The following is a 13,256-nucleotide window of genomic DNA, read 5'->3' on the forward strand; positions in this document are numbered from 1 at the left end:
GTGAGTGCAACTGAAGGATAGAGCCACCCTCTACCAAGTCCCTACCCATAGGACAGAGGCTCTACCCCAGGGCAGTAGGCCAAGAATACTGGCTTTCCAATCACTCTCGCACCTAGGGCAGAGGTAGAGGTTCCATGCTGGGGAGAGGAAAGCTGACAAGACCAGAGACTACCAGCCTGCCTAGCACCCAGAGTGGTGGCTCAGAGAGTTTGTCTAGAAGAGGCAGTCTGTGCAGTAAAGAATTTAACCTTATCCAGAAAGATATCTAGCTTTGCCATTGACTTCTGGGAGATCATCCTAAACCCTTGGAATGTTATGCCTGATAGAAATGTCGTCATTTATCTGGGCACTGTGGGTCATACTGGATAGTCTAACAATGTGATTTTGAATGGGGGCTGGCCTTTCCTGAGTGGGGGTTGACCACACCAGAAAGACCAATAATGTGGTTTAGGGTGTCAGCGGTGGGTATTGCCTGGGGTTCTGGAGTTTGAGGTCACCATGTGGGCTATCAATCGTGCCTAGGTAACGGAGCCATGATATCAAAAGCTATGACACAATAAAAACTCTGAACACTGAGGCTTGGGTGAGCTTCCCTGGTTGGCAGTACTTCATGCTTATTATCACACCTCAATGCTGGGGAAGTCGTGTGTTCTGACTTCATAGACCGAGAACAATAGAAGCTTCATATTTGGTACTTCCCTAGACTCCACTCTACGCTATCTCTTAGCTCTTGTGGCTTTGTGATGAAAAACTATTCTGAAATTTTACCTTTTTTTGAAGACTGAAAATTACTTGATACTGAAAGATCCCTTTTTAAGAAACTCCCCAGGGGGTTGGGCTTTTGTTTAGGACAATTCCTTTAGACTGAGCTGTTCATGAATTCTTGTCTCAAACTTGAGATACTAGCTTCAAGAACTGGGGGTGGATAATGTTACCATGTATATTGTTTTGAATGGGATGGTCCAGTACGTGCGCATTTTATCTAGGAAACCAACTGAGGACATTGCTGATGTCTAGATGACTGGCATTTTCCGACTGTGATATTATTCTTCTGCTGTGATGGTAATTTCTGGAATCAGATGGCCTGGGTTTACATCCTAGTCCTGCCAATTAAAAAAAACCAAAACGCAAAAAAGCAGATTGTTGAGGGATTATTTAAATACCATAAAATTTACCAATTATAAGTGTACGATTTAATGATTTTTTGGGAGTAAATTTATAGAGTTGTGTAACCATCCCCACAATCCAGCTTTAGAACATTTCCATCACCTCAAAAGATCCCTCATCTCATTTATAATTAATCTCTTCCTACACCCAGCTCTAGGCAACCACTAACCTGCTTTATATACAGTGCATTTCAACAAAATTTTGCCAGTTTAATCTATCACCACTAAGGTGTGAAGGAGAATGTCAGTTTCATTGCATCCTCATGAGTATTGCATAACATCCTGAAGTTCTATTTACGAATTTATGCATAAGTAGTATTTTGTTCATTTAATTTGCATTTCTAATAATGTATGAGGTTAAATATTATTTCACACATTTGCATACAAGTTGTATTTCCTCTATATTTAATTTTCTGCTCATTTCTCTTACCTCAAGATGTTCTTTGACCTTTGTCTTTGATATTATGTCCTGAATCTGAGGCCTCCTTTGGGCCCACATCTAGGCTAGGCTTTAACTAATTTGATGTGTCTTTTTTTTCAAAGTGCTACCAGCTGTTTCACGTTTCTACTGGTCTCCATTCTCTCCTAACCCCCAAGGGTGGTGATAGGGAGAGGCTACTTTATGAACTTAGTTACTGACCTTATACGGCCCCAATCCTTTCTTCTACCACTACCAAACATGGGTATGTTGCAATTAACTAAATTAGTTCCCCCTTTCTAATCTGAGGTCTTACATGTTTAGTCCGTGGGCCAACTTTGTACCACACATATGTTTTATTTAGTTTACACAGTGTTAAAGTGTTTTTTGAATTTGTTGCTTTATGTTCCAGCTCTGTCATTTAAATAAAAAAATTTTTTATCAAAATTGAGAAATATTACATTAGAAACTGGATTTCTAGCATCACTTACAAAAATCAAAACTTGCTGTCTGTGCCAGAATTTTTACAGGACTATAGTCAGCTGGAGCTGAGTTTGGGTGGATAGTTGCCATTTTGCCATGCTCTCCACCATTCTCTGTTATGTCCCTGATGATGTAGCTGAATTTCAGTCTCTATTCATCAGTATGCTTGTAGTGCTCTTTTCCTTAAAACAGAGTTAGGAGGAAAGCAGGAAAATAAAAGCTGAATCAAGAGAGCCAAAGTTTCAAGAGTATATTTGTTTGTGAAAATAAGAATTATACCTACTATATGTCTATGTTGAAAGAATACAGCATAAGGTGCCTGGCTTACTTCATTAATTTATATTACTTGTTTGCTTCAACTGTAGGCATTTGAGTTTTTGATTCTATTTCCAGTGGCCCAGTTCTCAGACTATTTGTCTCTGCACTATGCAGAGTTGCTAGATAGGCAAGGAAACATTTTTTTGTAACTATTTATTGAACTTTAAAAATGATGTATTTATAGAGAATAGATTGCTGATTGCCATAGGAGTGGGGTGGGAGTGTGTGAAATGAGTGAAGAGGGTCAAAAGGTATACAATTCTAGCTATAAAATAAATAGGTGTGATGTGATGTATAGCAAGGTGACGAATGTAAGAAATGACATAAATGAAGCTATTTCAAAGTGGAGTTGGAGTTAAACATTTGGACTATTCAGATTGGGCCAAGCCAAGATTGTCTTCTAAACAATTGTTTGTAAAGCCAGCAGGAAGGAAGACATCCTGACCACAAGGACTGATGATTATGGACTTTCTATTTAAAGACAGAATCAGTAACCAATCATATGTAGACAAAAGTAGCTCAGCTTGTCAGCCCCAATAGGAATTTTTTCTTCTTTTCATGTAATTATTCCTTTTCTTTTCTCGTAAAAACCCCTCGCCTTCATTCTGTAATCAGGACACTATTTGACTTTCTGCCTGAATCACTGCTTCCAAAATTGCAACTCTCTGATTCCAAATAAACATTTGTTGCCTCTCACTTTTACTTTTTAATTTTAGGTTAACCCTGTAGTTAATAACACTGTATTGCATATTTAAAAGTTGCTAAGAGAGTAGATCTTAAAAGCCCTCATCATAAGAAAAATTTTTTAAAAATTTGAAACTATGTATGGTGACGGATACTAACTAGACCAATTGTGTTGATCACTGCTTAGTGTATACAAATATCAAATCATTATGTTGTACACCTGCAACTGATATATTATGTGTCAATTATGTCTCAACAAAAAAATAAAACATTTAAAATTTGTTAATTTAAGTATACTTATGATGGCTTTCCAGTTTATACAGTTGTTTTTAAAATACAAATGTATAATAAATATTTTTTTAAAGATTAAAACTCTAAAAGTTTTACATTGGAATTAATGTTTATTGCTATAATAACATCACTCATTTAGTTACATTTCTTGAATGGGCAAGAAAACAGCAGCTAACGTAGACTGGGGAAAAAATAGCATGGTTTCACACTGAAGACTTTTCAAATTCACTGAGGTACTATTGTGAGTAGGAAAATACAAATTTATTTAAAAGATTTTCTGAATTCATACTCGGATATTGGCATTTCTTAATCTATTAAATGGAATTGAATACGTTTTTTGATGTTGAAAAATAAAGCTGGGGAATTTGGTTTAAAACCAAGCCAACAAGTGAACTGCTACTTCTATTTTTGGTAATATGGAAGGCAAAGTTATCTGCACCTCCCCCCCCCCCCCACCCAAATAACTGAACGATAAAATGAGTTTAAAATTGAGGTATAATTTACACGCAGTAAATTACACAGACCTTAAGTGTACTGTGCAATGAGTTTTGATAACAGCCTACTCCCACGAGCACAAACACTTATCAAAATTTACAACATCTTCATCAACCTGGAAAAGTTCCTTATGACCCTAACCAGGCAATCCCTGAACCTCTACCCAAAAACCAGTGTTCTGATTCATTTTACTGAAGATTAGGTTTGCCTGTTCTTGCGCCTCACATAAATGGAACCATACAGTATGTACATGTGGTAGGCAGCTTCTCAAATGGATCTCAATGATCCCTGTCTGCTAGTTATAGTCACATCCTCTGTAATCTTCTCCCTTTGAATGTGGGCTGGATCTAGAATGTGGGCTTGACTCTCATGCATAGAATACAGCAAAAATGACAGGATGTTTCTTTTAAGATTAGGTTACAAAAGAGTGTGGCTTCTGTCTATCTCTCTGACTCTTCTCACTTGCCCGATCTGGTGAAGCCAGCGGCCATTTTGTGAGCTGCTTTGCGACGAGGTCCACGTGGGACCAACAGTTATGTGTGGGAGATTTTATCCTGGCAACAAACTCGAGAATGAATTTGGGATGTGTCTTTCTTCATCTGAGCCTTGAGAAGATATTTATGATTTTTAATTACAAAAGTAATACATGTTCGTTGTGGAAACTTTAAAAATACAAAAAAGCCAAAAGATGTAAGTTAAAAAAAAAAAGCTCATAAATTCTTCCACCTCAATATGAAAACATCATTAACATGTTGGTGAATATCCTTATAAACTTTTTTCTACCGATCACCGCATCTAAAAGAACAATTGGAGCCACACTGTTTAGTCACCTGCAGTTTTATTAATGTTATTTCATTAATCCTCACAATAGTCCTGCAAAGTGAACAATATTTAGCAATCCCATTTTATAAGAATAACTTGAGGGGCAGAAAGTTTTGCTTGTGTAAATCACATGGCAGAGCCAAATGCACATCCAGAGTGTCTTTCTCCAGAGCCTGTGCTCACCTTTCTCCCAGCTGCCTCCAGACCATGAGCTGGGCCGTGGTGATGACAGGGTATGAAAAGGAATTGTTTTTAATGTTGCTTTTTGTTGGCTGCTTCTGTCTAGCGCATAAAATATATAGAGAAATATAACAAATGATATACTGTCATGCAAGGTGTCATGCGAGGTCTCTGGTTCCGCTCCCCATATAAGAATGCAGGATATGGTGAGGCCACAAAGGAACACTCACGGAGCCATAGATAGAGGAGTCATACCACATACTCTCGCTGGTGGCTGGGTTGGAGACATAGGAAGCAGGAGCCACACTATCCACAACCTGCCGTCCACTCTCTCTCTGCCAACCAACCTCACTTGCTAACTGCAATCCGCCCTGCTAACTGCAATCTGCTCTTGCTACCTCAGCCACCATCTTCTTGCCAGCCCCCATTTTCTGCTAGCGTAGCCACAGCAGTTATATTAATGGCCAATGGCTCACTGGTTACAGCTGACGGCCAACTAGCCACAGCTGATGGCCATCCAATCACAGTTGATGGCCATTTACTACCTGAACCGGCACCTTTCCACGTGAGGCCGAGAGCCTGGAAACTGCACTCCTGGCTCTGTCCCCACTGATACCAATTTCATAATCTGTTCAATTATACACGTATCTTCTACTAGGCAAAATGTATTGCCTCAATTCAGACTTGTCTCTAACTATACACACTGGACTGCACACAGTGTGATCCAGAGAGGTCTTATCAAATCTTCAATCTAGTCACTTTTCACTAAGGAGAACTGGCCCTGGCTACAAATCTTGTGTGATAGCATGGGGGCTGGAGCACCTCGTTTTCGCAAGCCTGCCTACCCACACTGTACTTTCCCACAGTGGCTCCTCTGTAACCAGCGAGGCATCTGGAACAGGCACCAGGCTAAAGTTTGGTCAAGCAGAATGGCCCCCTCCCCCCTCCACACCAAGTGGGTGCTATTTCTGCCCCAGCTAGGATGGGGACAAGTTTTTGCCAAAGAAAAGAAGAAATCAAAACATAAAGTCTACTTCTTTCCTGAATTGCATATTCCTGACTTGATTTTTATCAGTTAGGTAATACTGATAATATTTGTTAGAACAGTACAGAGAGTTTCAGGAGAGGCCAGAAATATAGCCTGGGACTTGCTCCTGCAGAGTTTCCATCTCAGAATGTGTTAGATTAACACTAGGTCATCTGTCAACCTCAAGAAAATTTTTGTGAATGAAGTACACTGTAAAACACCACACAATCCCCACCAAGGTCTCTCATCCATAGTCGATCTGATCACCCAGGGACTAATCAGTTCCTGTACCAGCCCCTATAATAAGCTGATCTTGCCAATCTGGAAATCTAATCGGTAAGGATGGTGGCTTGTCCAGGACCTAAGTGCTGTCAACAAGATAGTTGTTTTCCATTTCCCATTTGTTCTGAACCCAAACACCTTTTTGTCACAAGTCCCACCAGACTCAGATGATTCACTGTTGAAGATCTCTGTTCACCCTTTTTTAGCACCCCTGTAGACCATAACAGCCAATACAGTCATGCTACGGATGGTTAATGAAATACCATTAATAAAAATTCAGGTGACTAATGCAGCTGCATAACTATGTTTCAGTAAAGCTGAACCAGTTATAAGATGGTGAACCCATAAGCCTATAGTGACACCATAACTGTCGTACATCTTATCATTAGGCATTACTTACGTGTTTGTGGTGATGCTGGCATAAACAAACCAACTGTGCTGCCAGTCATATAAAAGTATAGCACATACCTAATGCTTGATAATGATAACAAATGACTATTTTACTGGTTGATGTATTTACTATATTTTTTTATCACTAGGACTTCCAGAACTGCTTCAGAAAGTGGCAAGAACAACAATAGGATAAGTGTATTTGAAGCGAGGGGGACTATTATGGGGAAAATTAATGGCAATGTGTCTTTTATTGTAATAAAATTTTAAAAATGTAAATAGTCACTGTATTTTTGGATCACACCTCATACATAATATACAAATGGGGTTCATTAAATTAGTCTCTCTACTTTTGTATGTTTTTGTTATTTTTCTTAATATAAAGAAAGCTTTATAAGTACAATTTTTTGAGGAAATTATCGAGAGATATTAAGAAGACCTAAAAGGAGAGATATGCCATGTTTATAGGTTGGAAGACCCAATAGTGTAAAAATAAATGTCAGTTCTTCCCCAATCAGCTTACCCCAGTGAGTTCAGAAGCATCCCCATTTGCAGCTTTCTGGCAAGTTTTGTCAGCCTCCCAGTGGGGATTTCCTGTCCCCCCTGACAGCAGTTCCCTGCTGACCAGCCTTATCCTCCTGACTGCGAACAGCTCTGTCTCAGGGAAACCCAGAGAAATTCTTCACCATCCAGTTGGCTGCAACTACACTCTTTCCAGTGAAGCCTTGTTGCGAGCGCCTGGAAGGGCAGTTGCTACATTTCAGTCTCTTCCTGAAAGCCAAGGGGACATTAACCCCTTGGCAGGGCCCTATGTCCCTGTGTGGTAATCGTGAAGCGAGTGGGGAACAAAGTCCCGGCACACAGATTCAGATAGAGTGAGTAACTCAGCTTTATTTGGGAGCCAGTGTCCCTCCAGAGGCCAATGCTCTGGTAAGCACAGAAGGTTATACAGAATAGTATAGAATTTAATGATGAATCAAGTCCCAGAGTCAATCGGGATGGAGAAGGTCCCTGGTCCGGGAGAGGCGACTGGGCCCACGACGGGTCTGAGGCGAGCTGGTCTTGCAAGGAAGAGCTTCGGGGAGTCCCGGAGTATGGTGGCTTGCTCCTCGCAAAGGGTCTTAGCCGGAGTGCCCAGTCAAACTTCTCACAGCATTGCTCTGGAGTTCTGCTTTTATCCTCTTTTCCTTGGGCCTTTTTACTTCTTAGGTGACAACCAGAAGTTGTTTTGGTGAAGGTATTTATCACTCAATTTTGTTATGCTCAGTGTCACACAAAAATGTTTTGCACTTCACTCTTATCAGTCTCACACATGTGTGGCCATATTCCTGTCCCTACCAGTAAACAACTTGTTTTGCAAACCTCAATCCAATATATATAATACATTTTATATGCTCTATACATTCCATCCCCTGATTTCTGAAATGTTACAAAGAAAACATTGAGGAAATCACAATTATTGTGTTTTAGCAAAAATTTTACCTGTGAAACAGGTGTGTATAATATATTTAAGCAAATACTATCCAAAATCAATACATATCATAAAAAGCAAAATTTCTTTAAGCTCACTTCAAACATTTCCAATGATAGAATTCCAGGTATTGTGAAAGAAGTACAAAGGGTTATGTGTGCTCCATGAGTCAGAACAAGTGTGTGGGCGCACGGATCTCTTAATAAGTCCCCAAAAGGAACGGGGTGTACTTAATTCAGTGGCCATGCCTTCCTTAGATAACCCTGCACTCATGGTATAAACCAATGACTGTATTTTGGTTGTATGTGCCTCCAATGCATGGAGGTGTTTAATGGTGTCATCATGAGTGGTCTTTAGTACGTCCAAATTTTGATGAATAGCTTCCTTGACTGTGGTGGAATTAATCCAAGGAATTGATTTGTTAGTATCTGTGGGTAGAAGGAAGCGGTATGATAAATGTGTATTAGTAGAGGTCATGTAACTATGACCATTAAAAGCCATATTAGTAACATTCAAAACATGAATGCAAGCTGTAAAGGTTAAATTGTTATTTGACATGGCTGTACGATTAAAATAGAATAACTGAGATTTGTTGCGTGTACACGAAATCCATGAGCCATCACCCAAGCTCTTTACAAGTGTTGGGGTTTCAATTTGTACCATAGGAATATCGGAAAACGTAACTTCCACAGGTTGCATAGTGAAGTACATAGATGAAGTGAAAGGATGAACAAGATCTCTAGAAAGGTAACAGCCTTGTAGATAAAAGTGTCTTTCAAAGGGAATGAAGGTTTATCTCTGAATTGTGACGGGTGTAGCATAAGTGTCATTGGAAAGTACTGAATCTGTATCTATTTGTTCTGTTAGATTGATCTGACATTCACTATTGGCCGTACAGCCAGATGGCCTGGAATAATCCATTTCTAACAGAGAAAAAGTGCTCCAAGAATTAGTAGATGCAATACCATAATTGAGGAGTCTCTGAATGTCAGCATAGGCAAGCTGCAGCAAAGTGTACATTTTATCACAGCGTCTTCTTAGCTGGTTTTCTAAGTACTGGGATCTAAGAAAGAAAAAAATTCGTCCTAACTGCTCATGTTGTTCGTGTTGTAGTTGTTGAGTTTTTACAAGTGCATGGATAAAAAGTAAGAATACTTAAAAGTTTGGGGAGATTTGGTTGGCTTTGTGGAGCTGTAACTGTCCACGTCCTCCGGAAGTCCAGTAAGTACTCCCTCCTCCATCAGCGATTATATCCTTTATTTTTATGATCCTTAATGGTGACTTTATAAGGAAATTTATAAGGTTTGTTGTCAATTGGCAAATCGACAATATCTGGTCAGCAATTTAGATAAGAGTGAGGTGGCTCATGACCAAGTCTTTCCCTTTGATTTAAATGGAAATATGCAACATCCAGTGCCAATTGAAAAGAAGAATGTTGCCCTAGTAATTTTAGTTCCGTTTTTTAAAGTCCATTGCATCTTTCAATATTGCCAGAAGCAGTGGGATTATAAGGCAAATGATATTGCCATTGGATTTCTAAAAGTTGTGCCAGTTTTTTAGTTGCTGTGGAGGTAAAATGTGATCCTTGATCACTTTCAATTATCTTAGGTGGTCCATAGAAACAACACCATCGAAGAATTGCTCCTTGGGCTGCCCTTGATGTGGGTTGTGACAGGCTAATGCAACTCCGATGCCAGAGAATTTATCCATCAAGGTGCATGCATATTTTTGGTGTATGAATGTGTTAATGGTCCAATAAAATCAATTTGACAAAGAAAAGTAAAAGTGCATATAGATGTAGTATCAGGTGGTTCTTTATATCTATATCTGTCACTAAATGTTTTGCAGTCAACGCATGTAGAAATAATATGTTTAATGCGTTGCAGTGGAATTTGTAAACCTCTTCTATTCAGCCAACTATAAAGGGAATGTGTTCCTAAATGGACCTGATTAATAGTATCACCAACTATAATAGGTTTTTGTTCTATAACTGGTGTTGCATGAGTGATATAGTCCTTTAGATGACCTGGAGGCTTACGCTCCCTCTGCAGTCTATGTGGATGTGTTTTGGGGTCTAAGGATTGTGTTTTGTCCGGTTCATTAGGAACCTTAAATGCTCCAGTTGTATGATAGTCCTGAGATTTAATAGGAAATTTGATTTGTCTCTTTGGCCTCGATAGTGAGTCCTTAGATTCTACCCTTACCTCTGATTCTTTGGTGAGAAAGTCTGCAATGTTATTATAGTATTCTTCTGGTGTTTCTCCCTTTCTCTGTGCTGATCCATGTGTGACTAAGATTTTAATCTGTTCAGCCAATAGGCTTAGGTCTTCCCAGTAATCCCTGGACCAGACTTCTTCGCCATTAATTTTGAAATTTGTCTTTTTCATCTTTGTGACCAAATTGTAATTCTATTAGCAACTGCCCAAGAGTCAGTACAAATTCTGACCATAAGTTGCTTTTCCTGTATTGAGTGTCTCATTGCAACACCACAGCTATGAGCTCTGCATGTTGAGCAGAATTGCTCTTACCTTGTTCCTTGAGTACCACCCCATCCTCTGGCCTGAAAGCTGCTGCTGTCCATGTAGTCATGCCCTTAGTTACCATTGCTGAGCCGTCTGTGAACCAGACGTTCTGCAAGACAGGAGACCAGGATGAGCCCCATTTTCCTAGTGAGACATGAATTTGCTCATCCCTCGGACGAAGGTCTGGCAAGTCTATCTCTGCCTTGTGAATCTCCTCTGTAAGAAGACTAGGTTGCCCTTTCATGGCAATATCCCTGCCTTGGATATACCATTTCCAGGCTAGCAACCACTGGTCACATTGGCCGCCCAGGGCCAAAGGCCCCCTTCCGAGTTTGTTCCTTAGATACTCTCCTTCAGCCCTTGGGTGTACTTTTGAGTTCTCTTTTATGCCTTTTTAGTAGCTAATTCCCTATAAATAATTAATAATTTTATATTGAGTAGTCCTGTTCAAGTTGCTGTGTTGTTTGTGTCTCCTGAGTGGATCTGACTGATACACTAGTAAAGTTGGAGTTGTACATGATTAACATATGTGACTAGCAATTGTATGTGTGTATGTGTGTATGTGAGAAGGAGAGAGAGAGAGAGAGAGAGAGAGAGAGAGAGAGAGAGAGAGAGAGACTTACATAGGTGTCAAAGAGTACAAATACAACAATATCTGTAGCACTGTTTTCTGCATAATCTAAAACTGGAAACAAATCCAGTAGGAGACAGATTGGCTGTGGGATATGAGAGAAAGAGAGGAGTCAAGGGTATTTTCAAGATTTTTAACCTAAACAGATGGATGATAAGAGTTGCTGAGATAGGGAAATCAGCAAGTGGTGCAGGTTTTGACATTTGGAGATAATATCAGAAACCAATTTTAGACATATTAAGATTGAGATGCTTATTAGGCATTCAAATGGAGGTGTCAAGTAGGCAGTTGGATATGCAAGTCTGGATGACCAGTCTGTGTTACTACTGAAGTTGTGCATTTGGGGTCTTCAGCACATAGAGTCCTTAAAGTCAAGAGATGGTGTAATGCCACCAAACACGCGAGCATGGATAGAGAAGAGAAAAAGGTCAAGGACTGAATATTGGGATGCTCTTCTTGGATGAATGCCATAGTCTTACTCTCCCTACTTTAGTTTTCATGCCCACCCTCCATCCCCATCCACAAAAGGTCATCTTTTTCAGCATCCAGAGTGATCTTCTAAAAGTGTAATTCAGATTATATGAGTCCATTGTCTGAGCCTCTTCAGTGGGTGGCTTCCTGTTGCTCCTAGACTAAAGTCCAAGACTCTACACCAAGAGGATCGGGCTGCTCCCCACACCTCCAGCATACTTTATTCTTCCTTCCCTTGTTCTCTACAGACTGGTCCCTCTACTGTGTCATTTATTTCTCAAGTACATGGATCTTTCTCCTTTCAGGGCATCTGTACTCCCTGTTCCTTAGCCTGGAGGGGGAACCTCATCTTTGCATGCTGGCTCTTACATTTCATTCAGATTTCAGCTCAAAGTGCCATGTCTTCACAGAATTCCTTCCTGAACACCTTCTGTAACATATTTGCTCACTAGTCACTCTAATAGGACACTCAGTAGCATTTTTCACGGCAGTGATATCTGCTATTATCTTAGCTATTTGTATATCGTTTGTCTCTCCTACTAGAATCTCAGCTACCCCCGGGCAGTGGCCTCATCTTGTTTACTATTGTATATTCCCAATGCCTTCAACAGTGGTGCTACCTGGTAGGCTGGTAGTCAACAAATATTTGCTGAATAAACGACTTACAGGATTTTGCACTCTTTTAGCATCCTTGTAAGCTTCCAAATAAGAATAAAGGAGAGAACCTTGGGCTACCATTTTAATTTTGTCCAGGCTTTATCTTTCTTCATGTCCGCCTTTACTCCTTCACCAGCTCTCCCACGGTCACAAAAGCCCAACAGTGCTGTAAAGATATTAGAAAGAATACTTTATTCCAAAGCCTGTGAATCAGATGATTGTGTAACGAAGTTATTCTAATCTAAAAGTTTCCACCGATGGAATGCACCTGGTGACTAAAAGGTGACACGCCTCCCAGAACAGCCATGACCTAGGAGACCTGCAGAGGGGATGGGCCAGACTTGAAACAGCATCTGCTGCGGTGCCATCATGGGCAACGTTATGGAGCAGCTCTTCATTTTTGTAGGGCTGCTGGTGTGCCTGGTCTACCTGGTAAAATGTGTGAGATTCTCCAAATGTGTTTTCCTGCACTTCTGGAAAGTTTTGCCAAGATCTTTCTTGAAGTCAATGGGACAGTGGGCAGGTAAAGAAAGCATTCCATCTTTTGTTTTTTGTTGTTCCTGCTTATTATTATTTATGTCTCAAAAGATACATTGCATCTTTTCCGTTTGAGAGCAAAGATGTAATTCCTTTGGGTGATTTTAATTTGGGGGTGTTGGAAAGCATCAGTGAAATTAGAATTGTCTGAAAAAGAATTGTGCGGCCTGAGGAGATAACTAGGGAGGAAAGTGACTGGATTGCCGCCCATGCGCCTATCTGCTCCTTCTCGCTACCTGGGCTTTCTTTTGGCATTTCTCATGATGCATATAATAAATGCTGCAGAAACTTCTACAGCCTCTTCTCCAGATTTTCAAAAGCCTAGAGGACTTCTGCTTTGTTAAAGGGCACTTCAAAATTCTGAAATACAAATAATTTTAATTCACTTTACTTAAAAAAAATTTTCTGAGC

Source organism: Rhinolophus sinicus, chromosome 16 (genome assembly GCF_057876585.1).
Source record: "Rhinolophus sinicus isolate RSI-liver-muscle chromosome 16, RSI-T2T, whole genome shotgun sequence".
Lineage (NCBI taxonomy): Eukaryota > Metazoa > Chordata > Mammalia > Chiroptera > Rhinolophidae > Rhinolophus > Rhinolophus sinicus.